Source organism: Serinus canaria, unplaced genomic scaffold, assembly GCF_022539315.1.
Source record: "Serinus canaria isolate serCan28SL12 unplaced genomic scaffold, serCan2020 HiC_scaffold_346, whole genome shotgun sequence".
Classification (NCBI taxonomy): Eukaryota; Metazoa; Chordata; class Aves; order Passeriformes; family Fringillidae; genus Serinus; species Serinus canaria.
Genome location: NW_026108460.1, coordinates 1 through 9,008, shown reverse-complemented (window position 1 = coordinate 9,008; position 9,008 = coordinate 1). Strand labels below are relative to the sequence as shown.

The 9,008-nt window shown below is 53.7% G+C and overlaps 3 long non-coding RNA genes across 7 annotated transcripts; 2 read left to right on the top strand and 1 right to left on the bottom strand.

Annotated features, from left to right (window-relative positions):
• Positions 1-600: 600 nt before the first annotated feature.
• Positions 601-4,515, top strand: LOC127061243 (uncharacterized). 5 transcript variants are annotated; one of them, XR_007780677.1, is made up of 4 exons: positions 601-755; positions 2,284-2,808; positions 2,846-2,999; positions 4,180-4,515. It is a non-coding gene; the product is annotated as an uncharacterized LOC127061243 (long non-coding RNA). The 5 variants fall into 5 exon arrangements; XR_007780680.1 differs by having other exon boundaries at positions 602-755; positions 2,475-2,808; XR_007780679.1 differs by lacking the exon at positions 601-755 and adding an exon at positions 899-946.
• LOC127061244 (uncharacterized) lies at positions 4,348-6,097 on the bottom strand. Its single transcript, XR_007780681.1, has 3 exons — positions 6,063-6,097; positions 5,678-5,772; positions 4,348-4,443 (listed from the first exon to the last, which is right to left on the bottom strand). It is a non-coding gene; the product is annotated as an uncharacterized LOC127061244 (long non-coding RNA).
• LOC127061245 (uncharacterized) lies at positions 5,224-6,138 on the top strand. The gene is made up of 3 exons (XR_007780682.1): positions 5,224-5,281; positions 5,319-5,471; positions 6,081-6,138. It is a non-coding gene; the product is annotated as an uncharacterized LOC127061245 (long non-coding RNA).
• Positions 6,139-9,008: the final 2,870 nt, after the last annotated feature.

The window sequence follows — 9,008 nt, the reverse complement described above, 5'->3', positions numbered from 1 at the left end:
GGCACTCTCAACCAGCCCAAGTTGGCACTGGTGCCAGCTTGGTCCTGGGAGGCATCCTGCGATATGTGGAATTTTAAAAGCCAGAAGGCTGCTCTGAGCCACAGGCCCTGGAACAAAAAACCGCCCCTTTTGCCAGGTAAGCAAAACTCACTAACCCTAGTTCATGGTGTCAGTTTGCAGGAGGTACTTGGCACTCTCAAACCAGCCCAAGTTGGCACTGGTGCCAGCTTGTTCCTAGGAGGCATCCTGCGATATGCGGAATTTTAAAAGCCAGAAGGCTGCTCTGAGCCACAGCCCCTAGAACACAAAAACCGCCCCTTTTCCCTGGGAAATAAAACTCACCAACCCTAGTTCATGGTGTCAGTTTTCAGGAGGTACTTGGCACTCTCAAACCAGCCCAAGTTGGCACTGGTGCCAGCTTGGTCCTGGGAGGCATCCTGCGATATGCGGAATTTTAAAAGCCAGAAGGCTGCTCTGAGCCACAGCCCCTAGAACAAAAAACCGCCCCTTTTCCCTGGGAAATAAAACTCACCAACCCTAGTTCATGGTGTCAGTTTGCAGGAGGTACTTGGCACTCTCAAACCAGCCCAAGTTGGCACTGGTGCCAGCTTGGTCCTAGGAGGCATCCTGCGATATGCGGAATTTTAAAAGCCAGAAGGCTGCTCTGAGCCACAGCCCCTAGAACACAAAAACCGCCCCTTTTCCCTGGGAAATAAAACTCACCAACCCTAGTTCATGGTGTCAGTTTGCAGGAGGTACTTGGCACTCTCTAACCCGCCTGACTTGGGACTGGTGCCAGCTTGGTCCTAGGAGGCATCCTGCGATATGCGGAATTTTAGGAGCCAGAAGACTGCTCTGAGCCACAGCCCCTAGAACACAAAATCCGCCCCTTTTCCCTGGGAAATAAAACTCACCAACCCTAGTTCATGGTGTCAGTTTTCAGGAGGTACTTGGCACTCTCAAACTAGCCTGACTTGGCACTGGTGCCAGCTTGTTCCTAGGAGGCATCCTGCGATATGCGGAATTTTAGGAGCCAGAAGACTGCTCTGAGCCACAGCCCCTAGAACACAAAATCCGCCCCTTTACCCTGGGAAATAAAACTCACCAACCCTAGTTCATGGTGTCAGTTTTCAGGAGGTACTTGGCACTCTCAAACTAGTCTGACTTGGCACTGGTGCCAGCTTGGTCCTGGGAGGCATCCTGCGATATGCGGAATTTTAAAAGCCAGAAGGCTGCTCTGAGCCACCGGCCCTAGAACACAAAAACCGCCCCTTTTCCCTGGGAAATAAAACTCACCAACCCTAGTTGATGGTGTCAGTTTGCAGGAGGTACTTGGCACTCTCAAACCAGCCCAAGTTGGAACTGGTGCCAGCTTGGTCCTGGGAGGCATCCTGCGATATGCGGAATTTTAAAAGCCAGAAGGCTGCTCTGAGCCACAGCCCCTAGAACACAAAAACCGCCCCTTTTCCCTGGGAAATAAAACTCACCAACCCTAGTTGATGGTGTCAGTTTGCAGGAGGTACTTGGCACTCTCAAACCAGCCCAAGTTGGCACTGGTGCCAGCTTGGTCCTGGGAGGCATCCTGCGATATGCGGAATTTTAAAAGCCAGAAGGCTGCTCTGAGCCACAGCCCCCTAGAACACAAAAAACCGCCCCTTTTCCCTGGGAAATAAAACTCACCAACCCTAGTTGATGGTGTCAGTTTTCAGGAGGTACTTGGCACTCTCAAACTAGCCCAAGTTGGAACTGGTGCCAGCTTGGTCCTGGGAGGCATCCTGCGATATGTGGAATTTTAAAAGCCAGAAGGCTGCTCTGAGGCACAGCCCCTAGAACACAAAAACCGCCCCTTTTCCCTGGGAAATAAAACTCACCAACCCTAGTTGATGGTGTCAGTTTGCAGGAGGTACTTGGCACTCTCAAACCAGCCCAAGTTGGAACTGGTGCCAGCTTGGTCCTGGGAGGCATCCTGCGATATGCGGAATTTTAAAAGCCAGAAGGCTGCTCTGAGCCACAGCCCTAGAACACAAAAACCGCCCCTTTTCCCTGGGAAATAAAACTCACCAACCCTATTGATGGTGTCAGTTTGCAGGAGGTACTTGGCACTCTCAAACCAGCCCAAGTTGGCACTGGTGCCAGCTTGGTCCTGGGATGCATCCTGAGATATGCGGAATTTTAAAAGCCAGAAGGCTGCTCTGAGCCACAGCACCTAGAACACAAAAACCGCCCCTTATCCCTGGGAAATAAAACTCACCAACCCTAGTTCATGGTGTCAGTTTGCAGGAGGTACTTGGCACTCTCAAACCAGCCCAAGTTGGCACTGGTGCCAGCTTGGTCCTGGGAGGCATCCTGCGATATGCGGAATTTTAAAAGCCAGAAGGCTGCTCTGAGCCACAGCCCCTAGAACACAAAAACCGCCCCTTTTCCCTGGGAAATAAAACTCACCAACCCTAGTTGATGGTGTCAGTTTGCAGGAGGTACTTGGCACTCTCAAACCAGCCCAAGTTGGCACTGGTGCCAGCTTGGTCCTGGGAGGCATCCTGCGATATGCGGAATTTTAAAAGCCAGAAGGCTGCTCTGAGCCACCGCCCCTAGAACACAAAAACCGCCCCTTTTCCCTGGGAAATAAAACTCACCAACCCTAGTTGATGGTGTCAGTTTGCAGGAGGTACTTGGCACTCTCAAACCAGCCCAAGTTGGCACTGGTGCCAGCTTGGTCCTGGGAGGCATCCTGCGATATGCGGAATTTTAAAAGCCAGAAGGCTGCTCTGAGCCACCGGCCCTGGAACAAAAAACCGCCCCTTTTCCCAGGTAAGCAAAACTCACTAACCCTAGTTGATGGTGTCAGTTTTCAGGAGGTACTTGGCACTCTCAAACCAGCCCAAGTTGGCACTGGTGCCAGCTTGGTCCTGGGAGGCATCCTGCGATATGCGGAATTTTAGGAGCCAGAAGGCTGCTCTGAGCCACCGGCCCTGCAACACAAACGCTGCCCCTTTTCCCAGGTAAGCAAAACTCACCAACCCTAGTTGATGGTGTCAGTTTTCAGGAGGTACTTGGCACTCTCAAACCAGCCCAAGTTGGCACTGGTGCCAGCTTGGTCCTGGGAGGCATCCTGCGATATGCGGAATTTTAAAAGCCAGAAGGCTGCTCTGAGCCACAGCCCCTAGAACACAAAAACCGCCCCTTTTCCATGGGAAATAAAACTCACCAACCCTAGTTGATGGTGTCAGTTTGCAGGAGGTACTTGGCACTCTCAAACCAGCCCAAGTTGGCACTGGTGCCAGCTTGGTCCTGGGAGGCATCCTGCGATATGCGGAATTTTAGGAGCCAGAAGGCTGCTCTGAGCCACAGCCCCTAGAACAGAAAAACCGCCCCTTTTCCCTGGGAAATAAAACTCACCAACCCTAGTTGATGGCGTCAGTTTTCAGGAGGTACTTGGCACTCTCAAACCAGCCCAAGTTGGCACTGGTGCCAGCTTGGTCCTGGGAGGCATCCTGCGATATGCGGAATTTTAAAAGCCAGAAGGCTGCTCTGACCCAACGGCCCTGCAACACAAACGTTGCCCCTTTTCCCAGGTAAGCAAAACTCACCAACCCTAGTTGATGGTGTCAGTTTGCAGGAGGTACTTGGCACTCTCAAACCAGCCCAAGTTGGCACTGGTGCCAGCTTGGTCCTGGGAGGCATCCTGCGATATGCGGAATTTTAAAAGCCAGAAGGCTGCTCTGAGCCACGGCCCTGCAACAAAAACCGCCCCTTTTCCCTGGGAAATAAAACTCACCAACCCTAGTTGATGGTGTCAGTTTGCAGGAGGTACTTGGCACTCTCAAACCAGCCCAAGTTGGCACTGGTGCCAGCTTGGTACTGGGAGGCATCCTGCGATATGCGGAATTTTAAAAGCCAGAAGGCTGCTCTGAGCCACAGCCCCTAGAACAGAAAAACCGCCCCTTTTCCCTGGGAAATAAAACTCACCAACCCTAGTTGATGGTGTCAGTTTGCAGGAGGTACTTGGCACTCTCAAACCAGCCCAAGTTGGCACTGGTGCCAGCTTGGTTCTGGGAGGCATCCTGCGATATGCGGAATTTTAAAAGCCGGAAGGCTGCTCTGAGCCACCGGCCCTAGAACACAAAAACCGCCCCTTTTCCCTGGGAAATAAAACTCACCAACCCTAGTTGATGGTGTCAGTTTTCAGGAGGTACTTGGCACTCTCAAACCAGCCCAAGTTGGCACTGGTGCCAGCTTGGTCCTGGGAGGCATCCTGCGATATGCGGAATTTTAAAAGCCAGAAGGCTGCTCTGAGCCACAGCCCCTAGAACACAAAAACCGCCCCTTTTCCCTGGGAAATAAAACTCACCAACCCTAGTTGATGGTGTCAGTTTGCAGGAGGTACTTGGCACTCTCAAACCAGCCCAAGTTGGCACTGGTGCCAGCTTGGTCCTGGGAGGCATCCTGCGATATGCGGAATTTTAAAAGCCAGAAGGCTGCTCTGAGCCACAGCCCCTAGAACACAAAAACCGCCCATTTTCCCTGGGAAATAAAACTCACCAACCCTAGTTGATGGTGTCAGTTTGCAGGAGGTACTTGGCACTCTCAAACCAGCCCAAGTTGGCACTGGTGCCAGCTTGGTCCTGGGAGGCATCCTGCGATATGCGGAATTTTAGGGCCAGAAGGCTGCTCTGAGCCACAGCCCCTAGAACCAAAAACCGCCACTTTTCCCTGGGAAATAAAACTCACCAACCCTAGTTGATGGTGTCAGTTTTCAGGAGGTACTTGGCACTCTCAAACCAGCCCAAGTTGGCACTGGTGCCAGCTTGGTCCTGGGAGGCATCCTGCGATATGCGGAATTTTAAAAGCCAGAAGGCTGCTCTGAGCCACAGCCCCTAGAACCAAAAACCGCCACTTTTCCCTGGGAAATAAAACTCACCAACCCTAGTTGATGGTGTCAGTTTGCAGGAGGTACTTGGCACTCTCAAACCAGCCCAAGTTGGCACTGGTGCCAGCTTGGTCCTGGGAGGCATCCTGCGATATGCGGAATTTTAAGCCAGAAGGCTGCTCTGAGCCACAGCCCCTAGAACACAAAAACCGCCCCTTTTCCCTGGGAAATAAAACTCACCAACCCTAGTTCATGGTGTCAGTTTGCAGGAGGTACTTGGCACTCTCAAACCAGCCTGACTTGGCACTGGTGCCAGCTTGGTCCTGGGAGGCATCCTGCGATATGCGGAATTTTAAGCCAGAAGGCTGCTCTGAGCCACAGCCCCTAGAACACAAAAACCGCCCCTTTTCCCAGGTAAGCAAAACTCACCAACCCTAGTTGATGGTGTCAGTTTGCAGGAGGTACTTGGCACTCTCAAACCAGCCCAAGTTGGCACTGGTGCCAGCTTGGTCCTGGGAGGCATCCTGCGATATGCGGAATTTTAGGAGCCAGAAGGCTGCTCTGAGCCACCGGCCCTGGAACAAAAAACCGCCCCTTTTCCCAGGTAAGCAAAACTCACTAACCCTAGTTGATGGTGTCAGTTTGCAGGAGGTACTTGGCACTCTCAAACCAGCCTGAGTTGGCACTGGTGCCAGCTTGTTCCAGGGAGGCATCCTGCGATATGCGGAATTTTAAAAGCCGGAAGGCTGCTCTGAGCCACCGGCCCTAGAACACAAAACCCGCCCCTTTTCCCTGGGAAATAAAACTCACCAACCCTAGTTGATGGTGTCAGTTTGCAGGAGGTACTTGGCACTCTCAAACCAGCCTGAGTTGGCACTGGTGCCAGCTTGGTCCTGGGAGGCATCCTGCGATATGCGGAATTTTAAAAGCCAGAAGGCTGCTCTGAGCCACAGGCCCTAGAACACAAAAACCGCCCCTTTTCCCTGGGAAATAAAACTCACCAACCCTAGTTGATGGTGTCAGTTTGCAGGAGGTACTTGGCACTCTCAAACCAGCCCTAGTTGGCACTTGTGCCAGCTTGGTCCTGGGAGGCATCCTGCGATATGCGGAATTTTAAAAGCCAGAAGGCTGCTCTGAGCCACCGGCCCTGGAACAAAAAACCGCCCCTTTTCCCAGGTAAGCAAAACTCACTAACCCTAGTTGATGGTGTCAGTTTGCAGGAGGTACTTGGCACTCTCAAACCAGCCTGAGTTGGCACTGGTGCCAGCTTGGTCCTGGGAGGCATCCTGCGATATGCGGAATTTTAAAAGCCAGAAGGCTGCTCTGAGCCACAGCCCCTAGAACACAAAAACCGCCCCTTTTCCCTGGGAAATAAAACTCACCAACCCTAGTTCATGGTGTCAGTTTTCAGGAGGTACTTGGCACTCTCAAACCAGCCCAAGTTGGCACTGGTGCCAGCTTGGTCCTGGGAGGCTGTGGGAACTCAGCGCATCACCTTGGATGCTCTGAGTCCCACGGAGACCCCTTGGGGGGTCAGAAGTCCTGGAATGTAGCCAAGGGCACCTGGTGGCTTGATTTTGACCCTTCAATGGTCGTGCTATCAAAGTATGAGGGTATGAAAGTTTCAGAGGGTGTGAATGGTGTAGGGCAGGTGTTTTTATAGAATAGAATGTAGATTTTAGGATTTTGGTACAGGGGGGTCTAATGGAGGCAAGATGGAGGATTCAGGCCCAGACCTCGTGGCTTTTCTCCTTCTTCTTGTCATCCATCTTCTCTGTGATGTGTGCATTTTAGATTGGTTCATACTAAAGGTGCACTGTTTAATAAAGGTGATGGGTATTGGAGAAAAATTGTAAATATCACATACGCAATTATCAGTATAAGAATGTACGACCGCCCTAAAGGGGCAGAGAGTGCTTGTGGCTGCCTTGCTGGTCAGATCTCGGCTGGGCAGAACAAAAACCTTAGAGATAAGCTTTAATAAACAACCCGAAGACTGAACTATAGAGGAGTCCAGACTCGTCTTTCATCGCGGGCTGCCTGCGAACCGTCCCACGCGAACCACCCCACGCATGTCCGACAGAGACACACAGCCGATCGGACATCTGGCGTCCCTGGGTGGGCTCAGGTGAGCTCAAGAAGGGCTCAGGTGGGCTCGAGACGGGCTCAGGAAGAGCACAGGAGGAACACAGCCTGAGCCAGGCGGGCAGCTCCCACAGCTGGACTCGTTCCCGGGAGTACGCTGATATCTCCCGGAGAAAGCAGCGTCTGCAGACGGAGAAAGCAGCAGCCACTGAACAGCAGCAGCCACTGAGACCATCAACAATCATCGCACTCCTCTTCCACCGAAGGAGACTCGTACCAGGACAGCCCGGACCGGAATCAGAAAGGCGCCTCTGATCCCATCTCCTGCGGACTGCTGGACAGGACCAGGAGCCTTCGGACTGCCCCGACGACACAAATTCGGTGAGAAGGTTCAGATTTAAAACATCAATCACTATGGGAGGCACATACACTAAGGAGCAATTAGAAATCTTAGCGGCCTTACAAGGCTTGGCACAGATGCACACAAAGGGAATTCCCAAGAAACATCTTAAAGATTTATTACTGTGGGTCAGACTTAATTACCCGCATTCAGAGACCCGGTTGTTATTTGAAGTGGGTTTCTGGCAGGAGGTCAACAGGCACATATATTTGCTAGCAACAGAAAAGGATGAGGCAGCCTTGAAGTTATTATCTCCAGCAAGGATTATGTTGGAGGCAATTTCGGCTGAAGCTAGAAGCGCAGCCGGGCAGTTAGGTGATAAAAACCCCGGAAAGAAAAGGGGGGGTCAGGGCACGGGACAGAGACTAACTCTGGTCTCAGATAGCCCGGGAAAAACTGTCCCCGAAGAAGAGGAGGGACAGGAAAAATTAGAACTGCCTTCACTTCCAATTCCCCGAAAACCCAAGAAAACCCCAAAGCGTCCTGAGACCCCAGAGAATTTAGGAGACTCAGACACCGAGTCAGACACGAGTCCTGTCCCAGAGCCAGGCGATCCTGTTGGGGGGGAAATTCCCGAGTTACAGGAGCCGAGGGCGGAAAAGACAGGAGGGGGTGTGAAGTCGCGAACGGGGGTGGAGGGGAGCGGGACCGGCACGGAGGCACCGAGCCGCGGCGACCGTGATTGCGCAATAGGGGCGGCGTCGGGGGCGGCGGCGGCGGCGGTTCCGGGCGGGGAAGGAGGATTTGTGAGGGCAGGGGGGCATAGCACGGGTGGTACGGGTGCCGTGCCGGAAGCGGCGGCTCAGATGATACGCGCGGGGCGGGAAGAGTGCGCGGGACCGGGGGCGCGCGGGATTTCCGGGAAGGGCGGAAGCTCCACTGCGTCCATCTCAGATACGGGCAGTGAGGCGAGCGGAGCCTCAGAGACCCAGGCGGGGCCCGGCGGGAGGCGCAAGAAACGCATGACAATGACATCACAACACCCGGAAACAGGGATGCGGCGTTCTACCCGGATCGCAGCGCGCACGCGGGCCAAAGCGCGGGGCGAGCTTGTCGCGAGGAGGCGGGGCGTGAATACGACGTCAGAGGGGGAGGGAGAGTCGGAGGCGGAGACCGAGGGGGAGGCATCGGAGACGGAGCGGGGCGGAGACAGTGACGTCAGCTCAGGGGAGACGGGGGGCGTTCCCGGGGCCGCGCGAGCACGGAGGGTGCGGGCGGAGCGCGGCAGGGGGAGGGTCCCGCCCCCGGTGGCATCTCGGACGAGGAGGGGGTGTGGCCACAGCTCCAGTTCCCGGGGCTCCACCCCTTCCCCGGTCCCGATCCCCATGGCTCCGATCCCTGAAAGGCAGGCTTCACCCCCCCCAGGGGGACGTGCAGGTATTCAGCCTACATTGGCAGCCCAAGAAAAAACCGTGCGAACCCAATCTCGTAGCAGGTCTGCAACAATGCAGCAATTCTTTCCTACAATATATAAAGGGAAAGGTGCAGAGAAAAAAGCAATGTTACCAGAGCAGATGGATTACCCATCGACCTCGGAGTTTCGAGGGTTTGAAAATACGCCATATGGAGCGGATCAACAGGGGGATGATGTGATACAAATCACAGCATCGCAAGGCATTCCTGCATGGATGTTTTCAGCAGCAGAGGCAGCGAAAA